Source organism: Ahaetulla prasina, chromosome 4 (assembly GCF_028640845.1).
Source record: "Ahaetulla prasina isolate Xishuangbanna chromosome 4, ASM2864084v1, whole genome shotgun sequence".
NCBI lineage: Eukaryota > Metazoa > Chordata > Lepidosauria > Squamata > Colubridae > Ahaetulla > Ahaetulla prasina.
The window spans coordinates 40,627,160-40,651,945 of record NC_080542.1 but is presented as its reverse complement, the minus strand read 5'-3'; the positions used below and the strand labels follow the sequence as shown (position 1 = coordinate 40,651,945).

At 38.5% G+C, this 24,786-nt stretch overlaps 1 protein-coding gene across 1 annotated transcript in view; it reads left to right on the top strand.

Annotated features, from left to right (window-relative positions):
• Window positions 1-24,786, top strand: part of CAVIN1 (caveolae associated protein 1) — a 38,405-nt gene that overhangs the window by 721 nt on the left and 12,898 nt on the right. The gene's annotated exons all lie outside the window — the stretch shown is intronic.

Here is a 24,786-nt window from a genome sequence, read left to right as displayed (position 1 = left end):
AAAAGTCATCCTATTTCTGAAAAATTGGAGAAAGAAAAAGGACTGAATGCTATATAGATTTCATTGCCCAAGATTTTGCTAAGATTCCAAAATTGCCCTGCATGCCCATTTAAACCATGGAGGAATTTCGTCAAAATCAGAGGGGGAGAGGTTTAGTTGTTTTATAAGGAACCAACCTGTCTCATTACAGAATTGGAAACCTTTTTTCACGTTTCTCAAATATTCATATTAACTTTATTTGGGAAAGAAATCTCTGCCTTCATTGCCACTTTGCAGAGAAGTTGTGTTGCAGAGAATACTGCATAGACTGTAATTTTTGAGGATGGTAACAAACATAAGGTTATGTTTCCTGATGTAATATTATTTTTCCCTGTCTTCATGTCCTAGAATTCTTTGTCACTTTGGTGAAAAGCAGCTTTGTTCTGTATTGTAGCTCCCCACCACCACACACATACTTCTCCCTCTTATTTCCTGGCCAGCTTTAAATTTGTTAATATCAAACAAACAAAAATATGTAGTTCCAAGCCAGTCTTCCTTTTCTCTGGTGGTCTAAGCTTTTATAGTCTGTATAAAGAAAAACAAGGCATCATAAACTAGATTAAGTCATACTATTGGGACAAACTTTTTTTCAAAATCAACTTAGCTTTTTTATCTAAGGGTGAAATGTGCAAACTATGGTTGCATTTTTACTACCACAACATGCAAGGAGATCAGGTTATGTCTGATTGAGGAATCCAGCAAATAAATAGCTGACTGATATAACCCACTGATTCATGTCTTGGGCATTCTCAATTATATCATGCCTCAAAGGCAGGAATACTCCAGATTATTTATATGAACACAATTCAACACAGTTAAAAACTATTCTTAATTGGAAGTCACTGAAATTGAGTTTCAGGCTCACCGGATAAAAAATAGAGAAAGTAAAAGGAAGAAGGAATAAAAACATTTTAAAATCAATCTATATCATCATTACTTTACAAGTGTTAATGTTTGCCTCCCCTAAAATTATGACACAAGTATCTTTGATTGCTATAGAACAGTCTGATTTTTTAAAAAATATCATACTATGGAATATAACCTTTCCAGATTTAATAGATTTGTTTGTTTGCTTGGGATATAGAATTTTGAAATAGGCATAGCATGCTCATTATGTTAATGAATCTGTTAGTGACTGTGCTAGAAGTTAGACTGCAAGTTCTTGAATCAAAGCACTCCCTAAGAGATGGCATTAAAGCAATTAATGTTCAGCGTTACATCTGAAATATGAGAGTAATAGAAATGATAACCTGCAATATGGAGACATTCTTAGGTGGGTTATTTTAAAAATTCCCTATATAAATGCATATAAAGTATAATTTAACATCTAATCAAGAATTAAGAGTGTAGATTTTGTGTACTTATTTGTGCATAGGTTCCATTTGAAAGTGGAACACCATGAGTTGAAGTCCCCGCCTTAGCCATGAAAGCCAGCTGGGTGAATTTGGGCCAATCAGTCTCAGCCCAACCCACCTCACAAGGTTGTTGTTGTGGAGAAAATAAAAAGAAGTTATGTTAGATATGTACGCCACCTTGAGTTATTTGTAAAAATAATAAAGGTGGGTTAATAAATAAATAGAAAAATAAAAATAAAATGACCATTATTTTCCCCAAACCCATAAGCTTTATTTGTTACAATGAAGAAAATAGTGTTATAACAGTAAATGAGAATAGGATGATGACTTTTATATGCTACAAAACAGAGTAGAACCAATGATTAAACTGTAATTATTTCAGAGTGATATAGAGCTGGCAGGCTAAAGATAACTGCAGAATTAACTTTGCCACATAGATTCATCATAGCACAAGAATCACAATTGACCATATGGGTGATGGGAAAAGCTGCTGATTGATATTTTCTAGAACTTTGCTTTTTTGCAACACAACTTTTCTCTCCATACAAAGAAAGAAGGATAGGTTTGCTTTCAAAGAGGTTTTTTTTAAAAAAATATCAACCTCAGTCTCTGCTGTTGCTTTGGATGCTTCTCGCCCTGCCTGACACAGTGTGTTTTGTTTCAGAATAGCTCTGGCAGTGATTGCTGTTTGGGCTGGGGATTAAGCCGTGCTAACATACTAATGTTCTCTGAATTGTAGCTATAGGGCTAGCACCATTCTGAATATGTTCCCGACCAAATGAGTTTGCAACCTATAACATGATTTGAACATTTAAGAGAGTGTTAGTAATATGTGTATTCATGGGGCAAAATTGAATTGCTGGCAAAGTAGGGTTGATACTCTTGATCTTGGAAGAAATATACTGTTGAACACATCAGAGACAGCATTTTTGTTAGAAGTTATTAAAGCAGTTGTTTCTATAGGTGTAATCCTCTGAATATCCTCGAGTGTACTTCTGTTATTGCTTCAAGCAAATAAACAGGAGCTCAAGGGACTTAAATGGGACCTGTGTTTTTTTTTTTTTTCAAAATAGAAGGCAACTCCTATTCCACTTCCACCGAGGTAGGAATATTAGGGGTTTTTATTTATTTATTGTCTTCTCTTGACATATATAGGATTGCAGTCATATGTAGTTTATTTATTTAGGGCAAAAACCATCAAAATTTGCCTATATTGGTAGATCTAGTTGGGATCAGGAATTCAGTTAAGTGAAGTAATTGCTAAGTAAAACTGTGACTGTGCTTAGAATCTTTCTTCAGTTTTCCTTCACTTTATGAACCTGCAGAAATCATAAATGTGGGCATTGGTTGCAAAGTTACTTTTGCCTCATCGTCATAACAGCAAAGGATCACTGTACAAGGCAGGCACTAAACGAGGACTCCTGTGCAACATTATCTGAAGCCAGTCATAACAGTGGAGTTGGACATCTATTAAGCAATACTTAAATAGGGTGGCTTGATTCAAAAATAGTTAAGACAACTACACTTTTACTAGGTGTGCAGAAGAAAAAAATTGAGTCATTAATGTATTTTACATATAATTTTAGTTTCTCCTCTCATGTTTTCTCTTCTTTACCCGTTTATACAATAATCAACTAGGTTTGCCACTCAGTAATGTTTGAAAGGAGCTTTGTTCATTACGGCTCACTGAAGAGCCATGATAAAAGTATTTGATTTGCTAATAACAATTTGCCTAAATTTCATGGTCTTGTTTTCAAGTGTGCATTGAAATATCCAAGAATGGGCAAAAAATTTAACATTTAATATATGAATCACTTCTTTGTGAAAATAGGGTGTGGCAGTTTTTCTGGAAGCAATTTTATAACTGCATTCAGCTAACTTATTTAACCAAGTTAATTATTAATCTAACATCTGCATTTGCACAACATACTAAATTTAAAATGCTTACGGGTTTTGTGGCTTTACATAGAGCTACCAGACTGAGCTGCAAAAATCTGGACAGTCAATTGATGGCAGGAGAGAAAATTTTAGTCTTTTTATTGTCATCTAGTAATCATATTAATTTTATGCATCCCAGATTTCATAGCCTCACCTTAGCATTTGATGCAAATTTAGGCTGTCAGATTAATTCTAAATTAATCATATTGTGTAATTATATTGTTACATCCTAAGAATGGTGTTTGCTTTCTTCTTTTGGTAGCAGAGCAGTTATGTGGTACTCCAAACTTTCCAAATACTTGAAGCATTTTTCCAAATTAATTAATAACTTTTTGTTTGAATAGTTCTGCGTAGCATTTTTGTTTCTCCTTAATTTTTATTCATCCTTGATTTGTGGGGGCAAATCTCTTAGCATTTTTCAAAGCAGTGTTGGAACTCATTAATTTTGTTCACCATGGTTTTGCCAGATTTTAATTTTGCACATGTATTTAGAAATATTTTACTAACATTATTTTGAAAAGTAGGCAAAATAATTTCCTCTAAAGTAAAGATGAAATATAGAAAGTAATGAAAAATAGTTGTTTCTGCAGGAATTTCCAGAGGGATCCATTCTGTTGATTATCAGAGTTGTCATTCTAATGCCACTTGTTCAACAGTGTAAATATCAGCATCTAGCACATTTCACTCTTCCAGGAGAACAAAAATGTTTAAATGCAAAAAAAACCACCACTGGGATCTTCCATGTTCCCTATTTCATGCTGTTCCATGAATCCACATACTGCTGCTATTGTACTATACTTTGAATTCTCAGTTCTTTTTATCTACCAATATCTTTACCCATCTAGTCATGAAAAGCCAACATTAATTTCCTTATAGGAATGAAAAGCAAAAGTAAAAGAGAATCCATAAGAACCTAGTGCTGTCTTGAATCCAGCTAAATCCAGTGCCCAAAGGAAGCACCCAGTACAGAATTATTACCTCCTTGCCCCTTCTTGGATTTCCCAAGTACTGATACTCAAAGCCAGTGTGGTAGACTTAGCCATTTTGATTAAGCCCAGACCACAAGAAGTTCTATTAGTATGCAAGTGCATAGTCATAAAGACTCGCATGAATTTACTATACCATAGCAGCCTCTTTATAAGAACAGTTGATTTTCCTAGAATGCTGCAGGCAGATTTTGACAAATAACATTTTGCCCTTCAGCATAAAAAAAAAAACCCAATTAAAATACACAAATCCCTATAAGGCCATAGTTGTATCTTCCCTTGGGAGGCAGCTGTGGGATTATTCTCTTATGTCTATTTTCAGTATCATTCATGGCATTGATGTTGAAGTTTCCCAAGAGATGCTTAGAAAATTTAGCTTGGTGCAACATCTCACAAAAATCATTGGCTTCATGCAAAATATTTTCAAGGTTAGCTTCTTCCCTTAGCTCTTAAAAATGCATAATGCATTCTCTGTAGTGTCTAATTTAGAGTAAAGCATACTGGTGGTTTATTAATAAATTGCTATTTCTCTTGCTATTGTTTTAAAGCAACCGTGACTGGAAAAACGGCCTTGTTCTAATGTAGTTTTCATTGTTGCAGTAGACTGAGCTCCCCAGTGATTAATACCTCATAGGATAGGAGATGAACTAAAGGAAGCATCTTTTCCCAATAGTGCTCAGCATAAGATAGTTAAAAGGGAGAGGGGAACTGAGAAGCCGCTTGTGTTGGACTAAAGGCTCTTTGAAGAAAGTTTATACAGTGCCATGTATGTCAAATCGTACTGTTTAAATCAGAAAAACCCAAATAACCAACCATACTTGTGGATGCCACAAAACTGAATGCAGCAAAGTTGAAGGAAATTGTATCACATGCTTATGAAAAATGTTGTTAGTCCCACACTATGATTTGGTACTGGCAGTGAAAATACCTGATACCACAACTCATGAAAATAAACTATGGTGCAATTTACCTTTTATGCATTCATCCAGAACTGTAAATTTGGTTTCATGTAGACAGATTTTGCTCCTGTTCTTGAAATACAGTGCATTTCAGGTCACACAGTCTCTGATGATTTTTATGGAATACGCAGAGTTAGATCATATTTGTTTAGTTTTATATGTCCACCAATTTCAACAGTTCTGGATGGCTTACAAAATTATATTAAATAATGCAAAAATCAATATTATTTATTTATTTATTTATTTATTTATTTATTTATTTATTTATTTATTTATTTATTTATTTTTCATATTTATATACCGCCCTATCTCCCTAGGGACTCAGGGCGGTTCACAGGCAATTAAAAATACATATAAATACAAACTAAAATGACAATTAAAAAACTTATTCTATAGCCAAATTATTAAAAAACAATATAAATAATAAAAACCCATTTAAAACCAGTAAATTTAAAATCTAATCCAGTCCCGCACAGATGAATAAGTGTGTTTTAAGCTCGCGACGAAAGGTTCGGAGGTCCGGAAGTTGACGAAGTCCTGGAGGGAGTTCGTTCCAGAGGGTGGGAGCCCCCACAGAGAAGGCCCTTCCCCTGGGTGTCGCCAGACGACACTGCCTAGCTGACGGCACCCTGAGGAGTCCCTCTCTGTGAGAGCGCACGGGTCGGTGAGAGGTATTCGGTAGCAGTAGGCGGTCCCGTAAATAGCCCGGCCCTGTGCCATGGAGCGCTTTAAAGATTGTCACCAACACCTTGAAGCGCACCCGGAAGGCCACAGGTAGCCAGTGCAGTCTGCGCAGGATAGGTGTCACGCGGGAGCCACGAGGGGCTCCCTCTATCACCCGCGCAGCCGCATTCTGGACTAACTGGAGCCTCCGGATGCCCCTCAAGGGGAGCCCCATGTAGAGAGCATTGCAGTAATCCAGACGAGACGTCACGAGGGCGTGAGTGACCGTGCATAAGGCATCCCGGTCTAGAAAGGGGCGCAGCTGGCGCACCAGGCGAACCTGGTGGAAAGCTCTCCTGGAGACGGCCGTCAAATGATCTTCAAAAGACAGCCGTTCATCCAGGAGGACGCCCAGGTTCCGCACCCTCTCCATCGGGGCCAATGACTCGCCCCCAACAGTCAGCCGAGGACTCAGCTGACTGTACTGGGATGCCGGCATCCACAGCCACTCTGTCTTGGAGGGATTGAGCTTGAGCCTGTCTCTCCCCATCCAGACCCGTAAGGCTTCCAAACACCGGGACAGCACTTCGATAGCTTCATTGGGGTGGCCCGGTGTGGAAAAGTACAGCTGGGTGTCATCAGCGTACAGCTGGTACCTCACACCGAAGCCACTGATGATCTCACCCAGCGGCTTCATATAGATGTTGAACAGAAGGGGCGAGAGAATCGACCCCTGTGGCACCCCACAAGTGAGGCTCCTCGGGGCCGACCTCTGCCCCCCTGTCAACACCGTCTGCGACCGGTCGGAGAGATAGGAGGAGAACCACCGATAGACGGTGCCTCCCACTCCCAATCCCTCCAACCGGCGCAGCAGGATACCATGGTCGATGGTATCGAAAGCCGCTGAGAGGTCTAATAGGACCAGGGCAGAGGAACAACCCCTATCCCTGGCCCTCCAGAGATCATCCACCAGCGCGACCAAAGCCATCTCTGTGCTGTAGCCGGGCCGGAAACCGGACTGGAATGGGTCTAGATAGACAGTTTCATCCAGGTGCAGGGGAAACTGATATGCCACCATACTCTCTACAACCTTCGCCGCGAAGCGAAGGTTGGAGACCGGACGATAATTACCTAAAACAGCCGGGTCCAGGGAGGGCTTCTTGAGGAGGGGCCTCACCACCACCTCTTTCAAGGCGGCCGGAAAGACTCCCTCCAACAAGGAAGCACTCATAATCGCCTGGAGCCAGCCTCGTGTCACCTCCTGAGTGGCCAGCACCAACCAGGAGGGGCACGGGTCCAGTAAACACGTGGTGGCATTCAGCCTACCCAACAACCTGTCCATGTCCTCGGGAGCCACAGGGTCAAACTCATCCCAGACAATATCACCAAGACCACCCTCAGATGCCTCATCTGAATCGCCGCAATTTTGGTCCAGACCGTCTCGAAGCTGAACGATTTTATCGTATAGATAACCGTTAAACTCCTCAGCACGTCCCTGCAACGGGTCATCCCGCCCCCCCTGGTGAAGGAGGAACGGGTCACCAAACAGGGCGGCTGGGCGGTTATCTGCCGACGCAATGAGGGAGGAGGCGAGCAACGCCGCTTCTCAGTGCCACTAGGTAGGTCCTAGTATAGGACCTAACTAGTGTCCGATCAGCCTCTAAACGGCTAAACCTCCAGGAGCTCTCTAGGCGTCTTCTCCGGTGTTTCATCCCCCTCAGCTCCTCGGAGAACCAAGGAGCTGGTTGGGATCTGCGCCGGGTCAGAGGCACATGTGTTATAATAACACACGGCATAAGAAGCATGCATGAAAAGGCTTTTGCTCAAACAACCAAATGTCTTCAGCTGATTTTGATACAAGAATCACACCATAAAGTCCTATAATGTTTTTTCTGAACAAATATATAGATTTCGCAGGCATTGCAGAAACAAAGGCAAATAGTGTCTATTCCAAAGCAACAGAAGTCTGATATCTCATTATCCTAAATCTTAAACTTGCTTTGCACATGCTTCCAGCTAAAATTTATTTTTCATCTTAAATGTTAGGAATTAAGTGTGTCTCAGTGTATTCCAGTAACTCCTTGAAAAAAGGGATAAAAACAATTATATTGTTTTGACATCAACTTCTGGATTGTTCAAAACATTATTTTTTTATTGCTATAGTATTATAGTGACATAATGAGAATTTGTACCAATAAGATTATCTTGTGCCTATAATTGTATTATGTATGTGAGATGGAGAGATGAGAAAGCCTGGAAGAAAATGGCTAATCTTAAGAAGAATCATTGGGGAAAGCTTTGAAAATATTTTAAAAAACTTGATCCAAATACAATTAAAAATTCTTTGTTACAAAAACAAATGAACTCTACCTACTTTCATGTGCAGCATTCTGGAGTTAATTCACAATCTGGCATCTTTCTACAAGACAGAACAAAGTCCAAAGCAGCAGACTTTTCTTTTGTTGATTTTGTTTCATGTTCAGGAAGGAAGAGCAAGCTAAACATTTAGAATGAACAGTCTCTAGCTATTTAGACTATACTTTAAGGCAAGTAGGGTGTATGTTGGTGCATGTTTCCATTCCCTCTTCTACACGCTGTCTAGTTAAGGACAACTTCAGAAAGGAAGAAGCTTTGAAATAAGCCAGCTGGCCTGTTTATATTAAAAGTTAAGAGGATTACATATTGTAAATATTTTTTTCACAGAGAAATCGGAGTTATTTTTAAGATATAAGCTTAGAGTATGTCATTAGTAAGCATAACCTTTGGTCTTAATGTATAAGTTAACCTACGATAAGATTGTTGACAAGGGAGAAAATGGCATGGTTTAACATGTTGTTCTGAGGTTGGAGTTGTTTGGAGTCTCTTGATACAACCATTCCAGGGAAAGACTTCAGGAAACCTTCAATAAACTAATCCACCAGAGAGACTCATCCTCCAGGTTGCCTATCACAACCATCAATGAGCCCAGGAAAAACCCATAGAGGAGATGGAGAATTAGTATCCTTTCTCTTTAAGAAATTCTGCTTTTCATGTACAAGTGGACCTTTTTGAGTAATACAGTTTCTGACATAAAAACTTCCATCCAGTGTCAAACTTCGATGGAACAAATTATTTTGTCTGACTTATTCAATAGTATACAAACTTCTTCACTAGGCAAATAAAATATGGTAACATTTTATTTGCTTTCTTAGATATGGTAGATACAGCTATCCCATCCAACAAGTTCTCTGTATTGTACAGTATGTAGGACTATTCAATCCAACTCCAGATTAATAATAAAAAAGAGGAAAGAGTAGACCCCTTAAAATTATTCATCATGAGCTAGCATCTGGATAGCTAATGGAGTTCTGTTGTAAACCAGTTCAGCACAACGTTTTTTTAAAACTCAAAATTCATTTCTGCCAAAGATTGCCACTGCTGCTATTACTGTCGTCAGACGGCTCCACCAAACAACTGATCGGCATATTAACTACTTCTTTGTCACCCATGATTATTTTATTTTTATTTATTTAATTGTGATATTTATAGGGCTGCTGATTTCACAAGAGCGTGACTTCATAAAAGTCGTGATTGTTGTAAAACTATCAGGACTCTTTGCAAGTCAGATATTATATAACAAGGACTGTCAATCTTTTTTTTGCTCATGACTCCCTACTGAGCCTCATTTACCTCTTTGACACCCTGCCCCCGGACATGCCTGGAAATATGACTTGGCCTCTTGAAGGGGGATATGGCCCACATTGAGAACCACTGGTATATTAAATTTAAAAATAAAAATAGAAAATTCAAATGGACCTCTACATATAAATTATAATTGACGGGTGATGTAGTCTTGGATTTGAAATATCTAAAAGTAGAGTGGAGTTACCTAAATTCTACCTGTACAAATGACGGGACATGACTGACTTGAATCATCACAATATCTGTGCACAATTCCTGTTCATTTGTGATGAGCAACAATGCTTTCCAAGCAAATAAAAGAATGGATAAAGGCCAGAAATACCTAAAACAAGTAAAAGTAGGGAAAAGCTATCATTCTGGGGAGAATTATTGCTAGATTGCTGTAGGTGCCTTTGCTTGTGCATCATCCTTGCTGCCATTGCACTGACTTGGCCTGCGCCTAGTGGCTATGCTTATAGAGAAACCTTTGGCTCCATCAAATACTGCCCACTGATACTCATTTTCCTCACTATAGCCCGAGATGATCCATGGTGCGCCCAGTGAAACTCCACCGGAGAGTGTGCCCCTTGACCTTTCAGAAGACAGCGAACCTTATGACCTTTCTGGAGAGATTTTGCCTTCTGGCCCTTTAGCAGAAACAGTGCCATGGCACCAGCTGGCACAGAATGAAAATGGAGGCAGCAGCTTTGAGTCAGAGAAGGCCAAGCCATCTGCGGATCAAACTGAGCCCTATCTTCTCAGCTTCTGAAACCTCTGACACCCTACATTTTAGCTGCTGGCTGCCTCACTGAAGTCTGTAGCCCTGCCCTTTTGCTTGTAAAGCAGTTTTGGATCAGTTCAGTGGCTTTAGCTTTTGTTAACACCTCTTTGCTATGTTTGCTAGTAGCTCTAGAGGAGGGAGGAGAAAAGTATAGCAGTCCACTTTAGAAAACTATAATTTTGCGCTCATTTAGTCCCTGATGCCATTTGATAGTTAAGATTACAACCTTTTACCTTGACCTCAATCAAGAACCCAATGTCATGGATCCTTGTATAATCAAGAGAGACTGAAGAAAGGGTTAACTAACTAGAAAGATTAGAACTTCCTCTCCCTTCCTGCTGAAATTTGACTATAACTATGCCACACAGACACAGAGATAGACACACATATACACCCCTTGTTAATATTTTGTTCATTTCATGTACAATTTTCCCAACCTAATTTTCTCTGGACATTTTGGATCTAACTCCCACTATCTCTAAGCAGAGTCAAGGTCCCTAGCAGCAAATTTAGCACGTCTCAAAAGGCCAGCAAATTATTTAATAATTCATTGTGGTTTTACTGCCCCAAAAGGAAAAGAAATGTGGATAAAGTTTTTCTTCCTTTTATGCCTAACTACCTTAGCTGACTCTGGGCATTCTGGCTTGGCTAGAAGAGGACTGTCATTTACTAATATTTCTTAGACAAGCACATTGGCATGGGCTGGTCATATTATAGTACTTAATGTAGATAATGCTACACATATTCATCTTTCACACAGACATTAAGAAATTAAATAGTGACACTTTGCTATCTTCTATGATTTTCAAATTGAACTGCATATGGCTACTAATAATAGAGCTACCATCTTCTGTTAATTTACTAAGCCCCTAAAAAATTATTGTCCCCTTTCATTTACATGAACCTCTGTTGCTGAGTCTTTATTTATTTATTTATTTATTTATTTATTTGAGTTTTGGCCTTTATTCATATATTATTAGTGTCCTACTGGACTTATTTATTGTCACAAGCAGCTTAGACTCGACAGCATAGCTGTAGCAACTTGTGGCATTAGCCCTCCTGGGACAACACCTGAGAATATCTAGCAGCATTGATGCCTCAGTATCTGCCTGGTATTTGTTTCCTAACAAATAGTGAAAAGACCCATGAAGTGAATGCTGCATCACATCAAGCCACTAAGCTCTGGAACTTTGCTTTGGATTTTCTTTGTTGTTGTGCAGACAATTCTGTCCTGGCATAGGTCACATCTTGGCAAAAGTTTTGTTTTTGAAACAGAACACCCAGTATGGAAGAAGTCCGATAAATAGAAATTTGGGTGTAGTTGCTAGAAATAAAGACCTAAAGAATCTGACAGAGAGACAGATTTTGTTACTTAGCATACATTTTATTATCCTAATGCATTCTGATTCATTTTTTGGATCTTTGCTGCTTCACCCACTCATGCATGCTCGCATGTACAAACTCGCTCATCACTTCTGCAGCCCAGTTCTGAACAGGCCACAACCTGGCATTGGGCCGCAGGCCAGGGGTTGGGGACCCCTGTTCTAGATATTATTTGGATATCTCATCTCAAATAAGCCAGAGTTGGCTTATTTATTCATTCATTTTTAATATCATAATTATTCGGTTACCCATTTCACAAAGTTGGGTGACTTAAAATAAAAAAAACATGTGGAGGGCATATTTTTCACAATATTTTGATTAAAAATTTGAGGATCCACTTATTCACAGATGGGCTTAAGTGTAAGTATATACACTATTTTAATATGAGAAAAATGTATTCATTTCTCAGCATAATAGAATCTTCATTAAGTTTTTTTTTTTTGTTTAAGAGCCACTCCATTCACAAGATATGTTTTATACACTTAAAAAAACATACATACACTCATAACATGCATTGCTTTAGGTATTACAGGAATATTTGTCCCTTTAAGAATATCCTCCATGGCATACTTGGTGGTTAAAATTTGTACAAGGATAGCTATGGTTTATTGAACAAAGCAAAGAAAAAGTTATTACACTATGTTAAACAAGGCAACTTTTTCAATTCCTCAAATAATGAATAAAATATACTGAAAATATTATACAGTTGTCAGATCTTAATTTTTAAATGGTTTTTGTCATCTTGTATGTCTGGGTGATTGCCTCACAGCTCTTCAGTGCATTGTACTAGGCCCTGATTTATTTACCAAGCTATAATGAGTATTCTCATACTTTTTTCTAAGCTTATGCTATAGTAAATCGCAATGGCTAGGATTGCAGAGTATACCAAAGCAAATTAAATAAGTCACTTTATTGCTTAGTCCAATGTGGAAACCTGGCTGCTGTAGCTTTTTTAGCTTGCTCTTGATTAATGTGCAAACTTAATCATGGTACTTTGTAAACATGATTTAACATTTAATGTGATCCAGAACACTACATCCTTACATGAGGACCTAGATTGCTGCATAATGTCCTGCACAATGCTAGTGTTAGAATAAAAATGACAGCAATAATAATAATCCACCAAGTACTTCTGTTAAAGCTGTTGAAGACCTCCAAACCTTGCCATAGAACACATATTGCATACATATATTCAGTGGTGGGATTCAAGTAATTTAACAACCGGTTCTCTGCATTAATGATTTCTTCCAACAACCAGTTTGCCAAACTGCTCAGGCAGTTAACAACCGGTTCTCTGGAAGTGGTGCGAACTGGCTGAATACCACTACTGCATATATTGCACTATTTTGTAATTTTCCACCTAATTGCTTCTATCATCAACTCAAAATTGTTCATTTAGTGACCAAAATTATAACAGCAATGATTTATGACCCTAGCAGTAACACTTGAGGGATGGGGTGGCTCAGGGGCTAGGACGTTGAGCTTGTTAATCGAAAAGTCGGCAACTCAGAGGTTTGAATCCCTAGTGCTGCCTTGCAACGGAGTGAGCTCCCGTTACTTGTCCCAGCTTCTGCCAACCTAGCAGTTTCGAAAGCACATAAAAATGCAAGTAGAAAAAATAGGGACCACCTTTGGTGGGAAGGTAACAGCGTTCCATGCGCCTTTGGCATTGAGTCATGCAGGCCACATGACCATGGAGACATCTTCGGACAGCGCTGGCTCTTCGGCTTTGAAACGGAGATGAGTACCACCCCCTAGAGTCGGCAACGATTAGCACGTATGTGCGAGGGGAACTTTTATCTTTTTAATAGCACTTAGACTTACATACAGCTTTACAGCCCTCTCTAGCATATTGCCTCCAACAATCTGGGTCCTCATTTTACGAACTTTGGAAGGATGGAAAGCTGAGTCTACTTTCTGCTGGTCAGGTTCGAATGCCTTGCAGTGAGCAGAGTTAGCCTGCAATATTGCATTCTAACCATATCAGCATCCTCACAGTCACATGATCAAAATTCAGACTTTTGGCACTCATCATATACTAAGAATGGATGCAATGTCCTGTGGTCATGTGATTGTCATTTTTGACCTTTCCAGCCAGCTTCCAATAAGCAAAGTCAATGGAGGAAGCTAAATTCACTTAATAATCACATGGTTCACTTAACAATGGTGGCAAAAAGATCATAAAATTGGGCATGTCTCACTTAACAGTCACCTTACTTAGCAACAGAAATTCTGGTCCCAATTGTGATCATAAATCGAGGACTATCTGTAGTGTGGGGTTTTTTTTTAAAAAAAGATTCTTTTTTACAACACACTGCAAAATGTTTTGTAAGGCAAGGCAAAGAACTGGTGTTAAAATTGTTTCAGAGTTTGGGTTGTTTGGCTTTTTTGCCAGGCAGAACTTTCTTGGGACATAAACTATATTAGCCTTTAACTTAAGTTCCTAGATAATTTAAATAGAGCTGCTGCTGGGGATGTTTTTATTTGAAGTTGATACCCCACTAAACGTGATTACTCTACGTGTTTGTGACACTTTTGTGATGGCAATGAGTCTAGTTATTTTTAGTTCGATAAACCATGTTTTGTCATGACATTCAAACACTGTTACTGATTAAAGTTCTTAACTTATCACATTGAATAAACACAATTAAACATTAAACCTTATAATTAAACATTAAACATCATGTGGTTCGTCCAATTGTAGAAATAAATGGATTTAAGTCATGTATACATTTTTTTATTTATGGCATTGCGTAGTATGAGAAGCCAGTCAGTACTGGTTATTCAGTAAAAAATGGTTAAGCAAACCAAGTTATATCAAACTAAGCAAACACAGTCTTCAGTGCAAACAAATCCCTGGCTCAGAATGATTTGAATGGAGACATAAAGCAAGTTATCCTCAGCAAAATGGTACCACTCTTTTTTTTTTTTTAATTTCTTTTTGTCACAACAGTATACACAAACAATTGTCATAGATAAAACAACATAATTTGAAGAAAATATACATATATGTATAAAAAAATATGCATCAACTATATCAATTTGATATGATGAAGGGAACAATAGGACAGGAATGGTAGGCACTTTTGTGCTCTTATGCACGCCCCTTATAACTCCCTTAGGAATGGGGTGAGGTCAATAGTAGACAGTTTTTGGTTGAAGATTTTGGGATTTTGAGTAGAGACTATGGAGTCAGGTAATGAGTTCCAAGCATTAACAACTCTGTTACAGAAGTCATATTTTCTGCAATCAAGTTTGAATTTAGCTTGAATTTATTTTTTGCTCTTGTAATATTGCGATTGAAGCTGAAGTAGTCTTTTATAGGAAGGATATTGCAATACATGATTTTGTGTGTTAAATACAGGTCATGTCGAAGTCGACGGAGTTGTAAATTTTCTAATCCCAGGATTTCAAGTCTGTTGGTATAAGGTATTTTGTTGTTTTCGGAGGAGTGACCAGATTTATGATTGGCAGTTTCATAAAACAGTGCTCTTTGCAGTATGGAGATCTTAATGAGGTAGAAATACTATGGTATTCTACTTGATGTGAAGCTTTTAAAGACTCGCCTTGAACTCCCCATTCCATGAGATTAAGGAATGAATGATCTATCTTATGTATGCTGTTTCAGGACAGGTCATTTTAGTAAGCCGAAGATTTCCTGTACTAAAGCTACAAAATGAAATTTTTATTTTTCTTATATTGTACCAGTATGTACCTCCTCAAGCTTGGAATTCTAGCCACCCAGCCACACCTTTGCTGAAAGTGGAATGTAGATAAAATTATTTTTCTGATTGGATATGGAAGGGCCTTTGCTGGCTCATATGCTTCAAATTCCTTCCTTCATCACTCCCTGCGCTAAATGAATATACAAGACTGCCAGAAAGAAAAGGGAGAATTTGGAATGAAATACTTTGTTATAGCTGAAAATAAAGGCTATATACTGGACTCTAGAACTTCTAAATGCTTATTTAAGAAACCTTTCCTAACCTGTCTTTCCATATTCCAAACAATTTTACTGTTTCGTCTAAGTTAATAAACGGATGTATGGTATTCGTGATGAAATTTTGCCTATTTGTTTGAAGACTTTTTAATATATTTTCAATCAAAAATTTAGTTTGACCAATTGGGAATTAATTTTGAGTCCAATTTTTGGGATTTAAAAAGCAAGCTACCAACCAGCTTCCTTTGATTCATCTTTTTTTTTTTTTGATGAAGTTTAGAGAATTCGTAGATTTCATTTGCACAACTCCCAGGCCAATCCCCAGATAAAAAAAATAAAATGATGATATCTCTCAAAAAATGTTTCTATTTCTTAAGATGGCATCTCTCCCAGCTCTGCACAATGAGAATTATTTTAGCACATAGTAAGATTAACTTTTTGTATGATTATAAGCATACTGTATCTATTTTAAACATGGTTTTCTTTTCTGCAGCCTTTGGAGAACAAGTCTCTTGTTTTTCAATAATAATATGGAATATAGCTGTGTTTCACTCTGAAAGTAAAATAATTTTTGGAGAATGCCAATGGGCAGTTGAGTATTATATTATTACTTTTTTGTGACAATTTGCGACACCATCAAGCAAACATAGATGTGAATGGACTCAGATGGCCTTCTTTAGTTCCCATAAGCATTGGGTTGACATCCCATATATACTGAGTTTGCTTCACTTTCCCTTCCCTTCCCTGTCCCCATCCCCAGGGCACTAAAGTGGGACAGTTATTGCACGTTTGGCACACTTTTTTTTCCTCCCTTTAATTCTATGAACACAAATCTAGAATCTATCCATTCATTTGCTCCCTTGATCTTTTTTTTTCCCCCTGCTTGTGGAAAATTGCTTTGGAAAAGAGAGTGGGAAGTTTCTCGATGACCACAATTTAGGTTCAGCAAGTAGAGGTATGCAGAGCTGGCTTCTCTTTTATATTTGCAGAGCTGAGGATAAATTGATTCCAAATTTGTCTTTAGAAAGGAACATGCTTGATTAGATTGATCAGAGCGTGCACATGTTTTCAAAAACATTGTCCGTCTTGCCCCAAAGACTAAAACATGGTGACACACAATTCTTAGTATCTGGCAAAGGCTTTATTATTAGGAGCCTCAAACATGCCCTTTTGCTTCCTCTGAAGGCTGAATTAAATTGTTGTTGTTCTGCTCTCTATGCCTCTGCCACCCTCTGGTTGCATAATGCCCAGCCCTACCAGGCTATGAAAATCACTTGTCTTTGTGCCTTGCTGGCCTTTTATATATGAAGAGGAGTGTTTATTATTAGTGTTGTAGCAACCAGGCAGTTGAGTGTACACATAAAGACCGCTGGATCAGTGATTCATTGCCTAGGAATGTGGACTTGGATGGAGGACTGCAGGGAGTGAGAAGGAGAAAAGCTGTTCTGTGGAATTGACAAGTTGGGAAGGGTAGTTATGCAGCTGAGCTCTTCTACACTGCCTCCTGCAGTTCCCAAAAATGAACCTGTATATTTGCCTTTTCTCAGTTGTAAAAAGTAGAAGGCCACAAAATAGAAATATATAAATATATTGGGGGGGGGGTGTTGAAACAAATGAAATAGGACTTTTATATCTTCCAAACTAGGGTTGCATCTGTTCAACCTGTTCTCTTTTTTGATCCTTTAAATGGGCTCACACACAATAGTGAAGTTACTTTAAATAGTAAAGTTAAAATGCATTTTGTTTGGATTAGCATGATGTACGATTCTACTATTGTGCTTTGTAGGCCCAAACAATCTATACCTTTGCTATTGTATAAGGATCTTGTTGTGAAGTTAACATGACTTAGACTTGCCCACAATGCACGTAGGCAATGACATGCACCTACCTATGCTATGAAGGGGTTGATGGATAAGCATAGGTTGCAGATGGTTGCAAATGGGCCGATGCGCACATCTCCCAAATCTCAACTACGTGTTGTGTGGAGAAGTGCATCTGGCATGCTGATTGGTTGATCCAACTTTCTATTGGAAGACAATTGGAATGCAGGCACATTCAAATGACAAAATGGAGTAGCTAGACGGTTAAAGTATAAATGCAGCAGCTATGCAACTGTCTCTGAACAAATTCAATTCAATGAAGACTTTATTGTACTCTAGGGGCCACTAGAAATAAAAGTAAAATTCCGTCCCTCCCATAGTAATCCACAGCATTTCAGTGCTGGGTATAGAACAACAAACCTTGCTTCCCTAGCAGTCATTTATTTTTTGTGTTGTATTCAGAAGATAGATTGAGCTTTTTGTTTCACTCCTCTGTTGCAATCTCTTGTTGCTTAAATACAAGTTCAATGTACTATTAAATGATTTTCATTTTATTTTAGCTGGGGAGATCTGCAGCTCCTTAGTAAAAAAATCAGTAATGGCAAAAATTATCTTGTCCAGTAACTACTTGGTGTTTTACACCTTGGTTCACACTATCTGGAAATATTGGATATGGTGCAGATCTTCCTTTCAGGTCACCCAAGGTAACAAAGAGGCCTGATCCAAGCCCTATAAGGATTAGATATAAGTCTCCATATAATCCCGATTCCCCTTGCAGTGCCCCTAGCCTTTAGTGACAGACACACAGAGGCTCATTTGCAAGGCACTCTAATAGCGATAGATGTTTCAAGCAGCAGATTGTGGTGCACAGAATTGCTCTGCTTAAATTCTGACCTCACCCTTTGCTATATAGGCCAGAATGATACTGAACAATCCAAGTAGAATTTGAAACAGCAACAAAAAAAATTATTTAGTGAGTAATGTTCACAATTGATACTAAAATCTGAAGAGGTCTTCCTCTACAGTATAATGAATTTATTCAGAAATCAGACTTGAAAGACTTCAAAAATCTTTCTTGGTGCTGATTGGCTTATGTTTCCCTGGGATTTCTCCAGCTGCTTTAAGCTTTTTGTAACTTTCAGCAAAAGCTCTCATTTATTATTATTCCTATAACTTCTTTAAAAATATAGCGTCTTCTGTGTTCTGATTTTAAGGTTTCATTTTGCAGCACAACTCCTTTACTAGCACATTTAGCACTTTTATTCTTGCCTATGTTTTTTTTTTATTCATCCATCACTTTTGTTCTAAGATGCTTACAGGTATTTAAGTTGCATTAGATGTAATAAATTAATATCAGTGACAATATGTGATGTCAGAATTAGAATAAATCAAATGGGTACATGGTTATTAAAAAGTGTTATATGACTAATACATAAAATTGATTGGCTCACACAAAATAGAACTACTTTCACACGAATTGTTTACAGATAGTTCTTGACTTACAATCGAATTACAAACCAGTCACAAAGGATGACATCATTGACTGAATAGCTTAGCAACAGCAGTCATGTTTGCTGTTGTTAAATGGGGAATGTATAGCTCATTAAGTGAGGACCTTGTGAAACTGCAGTTTCCAATTTCCTGCCAACTTCCCCATTGACTTTGCATGTGGGAAGCTGGAAGGGGACATTGGACATTCTGGTCATGTGACTGTGGAGACATATGACCATGGTTCATGTATCCCCACATGAATTAGGAGGACCCATTTGTTCAGCTTATTTAATTTGAGCAGTTGTTGAACATAACTCAATGACTACCTATATATTCCTGTGAAGTTAATCTTTCGTTTTTGCCACCTTTTATTTATTTTTTAAACTTAATTTTACCTAATGCCTACCTGATATATTTGAATTACAGTTCCCTTGATTGCAACAGCATGGTCACTACAGTGTTTCCTAACCTGGATGCTTCCGATTGTGTTGAATTCTAAAGAGTTGTATTGGTGTAGTGGTTAAGGTTTTGGCTTAGAAAACAGGAAACTGTGAGTTGTAGGCAAAATCGTCTTGGTGACTTAGAGCCAATCATTCACTCTTAACTCAATTCATCTTATAGGATTGGTGTGTGAGTGTGTGTGTGTGTGTAGGGGAATAGGATGAAAAAGGAATATTGGTATATTTGCCTCTTTAAGTTACAGAATTTTTTATAAAGGCAGGATAAAATCTAAGAAATAATAATAATCGGGATTGGGTTCTGATATTGACTGGGTTCCATAATTCGTGGTGTTTCAATTGCCTTCTGAAATATGGACCACCTGCAAGCAGAAGATCAACAAGTAAGACATGACCTACGTGCACCAATGGGGAGAGTTGGAATTCATCTCTCCTTGTACAAATGTTGTGAAGCCAAGAAGAGATTGATAAGAATCAGAGCTATGCTGTCCGGATACAGCTAGCTTCCAGATATAGCTATGCTACTCTGAAGCAGGGGAAACTTTTGTTCAGGCATTAATTGTGCAGTTTCCCAGGGAAGGAAGTGATTCCTGATGTTTCTGGCCAATGATGACTGGAGTCTCTGGGAGATGAAGAATTGCCCTTCCAGGTGTTGTTGTGAACAAAACGATAGATTGCACCATGAAAGGGGTGGGGGGGGGAATATCCTGGTTCCAAAGAAGCAACTCTTTCCCATCCACAAAAGCCTAATAGTAAAGTTTGGACTACAGTTGCAACTTTATTACTTTTACAGATGTTTGGCTTAACCGATTCAAATAGGCACTGAAAGTCAGTACAGTAGCATGTATGTAAATAACAAAGAGACAATATTTTCCCCCAAATGCAAATCTAGCGTATTAACCAGAGTTGTATATTTTAATTCCCCATACTTGAATATTTATCTAGGCTTTTGTATAACCACTGGAAAACATCTCTTGAATTGCTTGTACCTATAGTCCAAATAAAAGTTTTGAATGCAATAAGTGCTGATTAGGAATTGATAGCAGGGAAAAAGTGAAGATACAGCAGAGTCCCATTGATGGAAGAAAACATAGTGTAGTGGTTAAGGTGTTGAATAAGGAATGGGAAAGGATTGAATAAGGATTGTCTAGATTTTAGGCAATCTTCAACCACTGAAGAAATTCACTCGGTGACTTTGAGCCAGTCACTGTATACTGTGAAATGCACCCTACAAACCTGGTACTATATCTATAAAGTCTATAGAGCTTTGAGCCAGGAAAGTGTTGGCTAACAAAAGAAGTGATGAATAAATAAGTGGAAGGTAAAGCATTTTGCATAGAATTAAAAAAGGAAAGAGAATCTAAGGATAAAAGTAGAAAAAAAAAGAATAGGATTATAGAACCAGAAAACTTGATTATTTATAAGTCTGAGTTTTCTGATGTTCTTTGTAAATAGTGAATATTTTTCTTTTAGAGTATAGCTGTGTAATTGCATGCACTGTGTTGTTAGATATGCCTCTTGCATTTCCCCCAAAGAGTTTCCCCTCCAGATCAACTATGCGGTAGGTTGGATTGAGAGAGATTGAGAACCCCAAGAAGCTTTAATGGATGTTGAACTTGGGTCTCCCCAGTCCTATCCACCTATCTCTAAGGAACCATCTTTGTCAAAGCAAAGACTCAGTTTCATTATAGCAGAGCTAAGAAAATCATTCTTTCCTTATCATCAAGATACTGTATCTTCTGGATGCTTTCCATAGCCACTCATTTAGCATAACACTGAGGACACAAGTGGCATGTTCTGGAGATATTGTCCAGGTGATAATAGGAAGAGCTTAGCTGTTTGGAACAATGTAGAAAATAATAGAATATTTTTTGTGAAAATGAAATCTGGAAAGGCTTCTTTTACAGAAAATTTGGAGGTTAGCTTTCTGAGCCTACTCCCATTCACTGTTTTTTTTCCTCCATATTCAATTAATAATTATAACAGGGAGAAAGGACTGGTAGTAAAAGTGTATCAGCAGAAATGTTATGGGTGGGATTAAATTTTCCTCCAGTCACTTCATCCCCCAAAAAACTATTTCCACTGTACCATTCACTATCTCATATACAGTATGTTTGAGCAGCTCTTGCTAACCAGTATAAAATTTGGCACTTCCATAAATGAGCATTTGCCTGGAAGATAAAATTCATTTGAACAGGAAATATTTGGTATTATCTCATTCCCCATTTCATATGTGACTCTTGATATTCTTCAGTTGATTTGATTGAATTATCAGACAAGAATGCAATCCCTTAAAAAGCAGTGTTCTGATTTGTGCTATTGGCATTTCGCTAATCAGTTTTAACTCTTGGTAGTTTAAGGAGTGAAGTGACAAAATTGCCATCATCCCATTAGGAAGAAAGTGGAAACTCACTTCATCCAACAACTCCTTAGGCAAAAGGGAAAGAACAAGGAAAGCCGTGCTGAGGATTCCTGCTTGGCAAAATTGAGATGCTTAAAATGTTCCCAGAAGTCTTAATTCTTGTTGTGAAGAGAATTGATTTCCACGATTGACTCCCCTTCCCCTTCCTTTTGTCTCTCAGTCCTGTTCCTCATAGTCTATGGGAAAGAATTTCCCCAGTAATTTCACAGCTTTCCCCATTCCCTCTCTTCAAATAGTACAGCTCTGGGGCCATAAATCTTCCTGTCTTTAAGCTTCTGTCCCAATGCTCTGTATGGTAGTGGCTATTTCCAGCATGGCTTGAGAATGCCAGGCAGGATGCACGCTATGTGCTGCTTGGGTGAAAACCAATCTCATTTCATATCTGCTTCCCTCTCATTCACATGCTTTTTGCATGCTTTATTTTTGCTTGCAGTCACAATGCTAGGTAAGTATTTGTGAAAAACGATAAAGGGTTGGGTGACAGGTAAAGGAATTGGGCATCTTTTTGATATCTATATCTCAGACGCACCACTAAAATTGCAAATTGAGTGCTCACATAACTGAAAGTTTCTCCATTAAAAAAAAAACTCTTGACATAAAGAAAATCGAATTAAAATCTTTTCCTGTAACTTAGTTGTTGTAAGGAATGCTGTAGTGCAGAAATAATAATGTGAGTCCCCACACTAGCCTAAAACAATATCGTTGTGGCAGAGGGGAGAGAGAAGGCTGCGTTCCAATGAGAGCAAGTTATTGGGGCAGAGAGGGAACATACTTGCAGTGGGTGGGAACAAAACCTAAGGGGTTGAGCTCATGCTCAGTGCATGAGGTCACACCTCAAACAAAGCAATGGTTGTTTTAATCAGGATTCACTGAATTAGCCAAAACTGGATAGGTTTGCACAATAAATTAAACCCAAACCAACCAACATATAATTTTGCTTGGTGCAATAATTATGCCCAAATACTTTCAGAAAGCATGGGCATCCCAGACACTGTCTCTTATGAAGAAGTACAGCTTTTTAGTCTAAAATAGGGCTTGGCAAACTACAGCTCACAGGCCAAATTAGTCTCACTGCCTGCTTTTATATGGTGAACAAGCTAAAACTTGAGTGTGCAGCTGACAGATTGCCATGCCCTGGGCTTCAGCTATGCTTCCCACATGCAGAGGGGCATAAAATGCTTGCAGACTAGCACCATCCAATGGTTGCCATGACCTTTGGCCTGCCAGCTCCGCCTATAGAGGATAGGCAGGGCCTGACCCTTTATAGAAAATGTTTGCTGACCCCGATCAAAAACACTGTTGAGCTTCTAATTACAACTAGCTATCCTAACAGAAATACCGTATATACTCGAATATAAGCCGATCCGAGTATAAGCCGAGGTCCCCAATTTTACCCCAAAAAACTGGGGTAAACTGGGGACTCGAGTATAAGCCGAGGGAGGGAAATGAGGCAGCTACCGGTCAGGGAAACCCTCCCTCCCTCAGCCGAGAAGGCTGGCGGCTCCCCGCCCCCTCACTGCACCGGCAGGGCTTCCCCGCGCTAATGCAAAAGCCCGCCAAGTTTGCACCATCCGGTATAATGTGAAAAAAAGAAGAAAAAAAAAAACTCGAGTATAAGCCGTATATACTCGAGTATAAGCCGAGGGGACGTTTTTCAGCACAAAAACTAGCCTGATTTTTATTTTTATTAGATGGGTTTTTAAAATTGTGTTATTTTACAGGGGAGTATGTTTTTAACATTTTGGGCATTTAAATCAGTTTTTTAAGGGTTGTTTTAAATTATTGTGTGTATTTATATTTTATCTGCCTGTTCACCGCCCTGAGTCCTTCGGGAGAAGGGCGGTATACAAATTAAAATATTATTATTATTATTATTATTATTATTAAAAAACGTGCTGAAAAACTCGGCTTATACTCGAGTATATACGGTAATAATAAAAAAAAAAACAAGGAATGAGCCATCCTGTAAGGATAAATTTTACACCATCGATGGCCTCTCATTAGAAATTCTGATCTGTCAAGTACTGCAGGGCTCCCCAATCCACGGACCGGCACCAGTCCGCGGCATGCCAGAAACTGGGCTGCACAAACACCATCCACGTGATGCAGGAAGAAAGTGGAAACTCACTTCATCCAACAACTCCTTAGGCAAAAGGGAAAGAACAAGGAAAGCCGTGCTGAGGATTCCTGCTTGGCAAAATTGAGATGCTTAAAATGTTCCCAGAAGTCTTAATTCTTGTTGTGAAGAGAATTGATTTCCACGATTGACTCCCCTTCCCCTTCCTTTTGTCTCTCAGTCCTGTTCCTCATAGTCTATGGGAAAGAATTTCCCCAGTAATTTCACAGCTTTCCCCATTCCCTCTCTTCAAATAGTACAGCTCTGGGGCCATAAATCTTCCTGTCTTTAAGCTTCTGTCCCAATGCTCTGTATGGTAGTGGCTATTTCCAGCATGGCTTGAGAATGCCAGGCAGGATGCACGCTATGTGCTGCTTGGGTGAAAACCAATCTCATTTCATATCTGCTTCCCTCTCATTCACATGCTTTTTGCATGCTTTATTTTTGCTTGCAGTCATAATGCTAGGTAAGTATTTGTGAAAAACGATAAAGGGTTGGGTGACAGGTAAAGGAATTGGGCATCTTTTTGATATCTATATCTCAGATGCACCACTAAAATTGCAAATTGAGTGCTCACATAACTGAAAGTTTCTCCATTAAAAAAAAAACTCTTGACATAAAGAAAATCGAATTAAAATCTTTTCCTGTAACTTAGTTGTTGTAAGGAATGCTGTAGTGCAGAAATAATAATGTGAGTCCCCACACTAGCCTAAAACAATATCGTTGTGGCAGAGGGGAGAGAGAAGGCTGCGTTCCAATGAGAGCAAGTTATTGG